This window comes from Myotis davidii, unplaced genomic scaffold, assembly GCF_000327345.1.
Source record: "Myotis davidii unplaced genomic scaffold, ASM32734v1 scaffold536, whole genome shotgun sequence".
In the NCBI taxonomy this organism is placed as follows: Eukaryota; Metazoa; Chordata; class Mammalia; order Chiroptera; family Vespertilionidae; genus Myotis; species Myotis davidii.
In genome coordinates this window covers 211,244-214,254 of record NW_006287679.1, presented here as the reverse complement: position 1 = coordinate 214,254, position 3,011 = coordinate 211,244, and positions in this window count along the sequence as shown.

Sequence of the window (3,011 nt, the reverse complement as noted above, 5' to 3'; positions counted from 1 at the left end):
CACCCCAACTCCCCAATCGGCCCTGCTCTGAGCCCGACCAGGGGCTGCACCTAGGGATTGGGCCTGCCCTCTGCCACCCGGGAGCAGGCCTCCTAAGCCAGCAGGTTATCTCCTGAGGGATCCCAGACTGCGAGAAGGCACAGGCCGGGCTGAGGGACCCCCCCTTCCCCCGAGTGCACAAATTTTTGTGCACTGGGCCTCTAATTTATTATAAATTGCCAAAGCTACACAAATCACAGTATTTTAGAACCAGAGGAAACACAGAAATCATCTAGTTCTGGAAATTTCACAAAACTTAAAATATTAATTGCAACACACATTTTAAAATCCAAACTCAGCATGGATATCTATCTGCACATATATAGTGTCTTGCAATGTGGTTATTTTTGAAGTTTTTGTTCACAATATAACTGCAGTAGCAGAGACTGTGTACAATTAGACTTTTCAGAAATCCTAGGCACTGAGATTCCCCCTGCCAAAACAGAAATATTTGAAACATGATTGCATTACACAAAATTGCATCCCAAAATTCAACTGGGATAGCTACATTCCACAAACCTTACAACAATCCTTCAATACAGAAAACACCAATGAAGAATTTTATGTTGCTAAGATTCACCAAGATCAGGAGTGATCAGTTCTTAGTATAGGATTCTGATGGGTTATTGTGTAAGATTTATAGTCTTAAATCTATAGGAAAGGTTAGGTAGACAAGAAGAGAGACATTGCATTATCAGGCAAATAATGTGAAGCCAAAGGGGAAAAAAATCTGAAAAGGTAGAAAACCAAGGGGCAAAGAACACACCACCTACTTCCCCTTATCATCACTCCAATTCTGAACACCAATATAAAATTACCCATTATAAATACATATCATTGATGCATACCAAAAGGACTTGTCGAAATGAGCTGATAGATTACTATCATACATTTTGTCCCAGAGTACCCAACAACAAATGGACGTCATGTGACTTCCTTAATTTTCCTAATTGGAGAAGAAATGTGAAATAAACGAAAGCAGAATCTATATATTAGAACATGAACACTGAACATCTAATGACATATCCTATACTGACTCTACCCAGGGGACAAGTCCTTCCACTGTACTCCTGCCTTGGGAGAGTCAATTATTCACCAACTCACTGCTTCCCACCACTGATTAAAAGTGGCACGCAATGTTCTTTCGAAGAACTGTGTAGCCTTGGCCAGTGTTAGCCTTGGTGCTCCATGGTTAGAGCGCCATCCCGTGCACCAAAAGGTTGCTGGTTCCATTCCAGGTCAGGAGGCGTGCGTGAAGCAACCAATCAATGTTTCTATCTCCCTCTCCCTTCCTTTCCTTCTAGACTCAATAAAAAGGCATATCCTCTAGTGAGGATAAAACAAAAAAAGAAGAACTGTGTAATTTTCTGAATAAGTCAAGCAATGAGCAACACTTCAAGAATCTGATTTTAAGGCAGTCGGCATACACTACATATTCTCAGCCTACTTTTATGGATATATTTAACCAAGAGACAGAATGAAAGAGAAACATCAGAAGCATAATAAACCAAATAATCTATACGGGCACATGTCAATTTTTCACACCATAGCAGATCTGATTAGGCCAATAATCTGGGGTAATTGCATCCCCTCTTCTCATTCAAATGGCCCTGGAGGAGGAGGCGCTCTCTCCAAAACAGCCAAGGTGCAAGGGAAAGAATCACAAGAATGCAGTGAATAACGTGTCCGTTCAATTAAGCTACCTTTCTATTTCTTCTCTTCTACTGAGTGTGGAATCAACTAAGTCACTAGGCTTGTCTGAGCCTGGGCGTTTTTCACCTGTGAGATGAATAACAGGTCTCTCTCAGGATTGAGTGTTACAGTGGGAAAGTGCATATAAAATGGGCATGCAAAATGTAAAGTACTGTGCGAATATATGGTATTGGAGGATATCATCTTAAAATTTAAATCTAAATATTCAAATGGCTGGTGCTCAAGTATTTGTCCATTCACCAGTCATAATATAAAGATTACCTCATATACTAATTTATGTTTATTCACTAGTAATATTAAAAGAAATCAGTCATCTCTTTAGAATGATTAGTCATTCAATCTAATACACACTCTATTGCAAAAACAATTAACATTACCAACAGGTGAATGAATACTGCTTATACTATGTATTCTGTGCCAGGTCCTATGCCTAGTATGCTACACTCATTTTAACCTTACAGTGCCCACCTCCTGTGAAGTTATCCATACATGAAACATGAAAGCACAAGCTCAAGTAGCATGCCCAAGGTCACAAGGTTAGTGAGTGACAGAGAGGGCTGATGTGACCCAAAGTCCTGGCTCTCAACTACTCTCCAATATGGCCATAATTGTAAAATGCACACCAAATTTTGAAGACTTATGAAAAAAAGAATGTGAGATATCTCACTGCAAGTTTATAATGATTACATGTTGAAATATTTTTTATAAAATGTATTCTTAAAGTTATTTTACCTGCTTCTTTTTATATTCTTACTGTGGCTACTAGAAAGTTTAAATTTACATGTGGCCTTGCAATGCATTTACTTATTCTGGACAGCACAGATTTAGAATATCATACAGGATATTTTACAAATACAAAGAGCACAAAACAATTTTAAATTTACAAACAACATATTTAGAGTACAGATACTTTCCAATCACAATAGCTGTTCTAATATCAAGTTAATGTAACCAATATAAACAAAACTTCAAAATCCCTTAGTGTAGCCCTGACCGGTTTGGCTCAGTGGATAGAGCGTTGGCCTGCGGACTAAAGGGTCCCAGGTTCGATTCCGGTCAAGGGCATGTACCTTGGTTGCGGGCACATCCCCAGTGGGGGGTGTGCAGGAGGCAGCTGATCGATGTTTCTAACTCTCTATCCCTCTCCCTTCTTCTCTGTAAAAAAATCAATAAAATATTTTTTTTAAAAAAAATCCGTTAGTGTAAAAATATAGTTCCACTTATTTAAATTTCAGTATTTCAGAATTTTTTAAAAATGT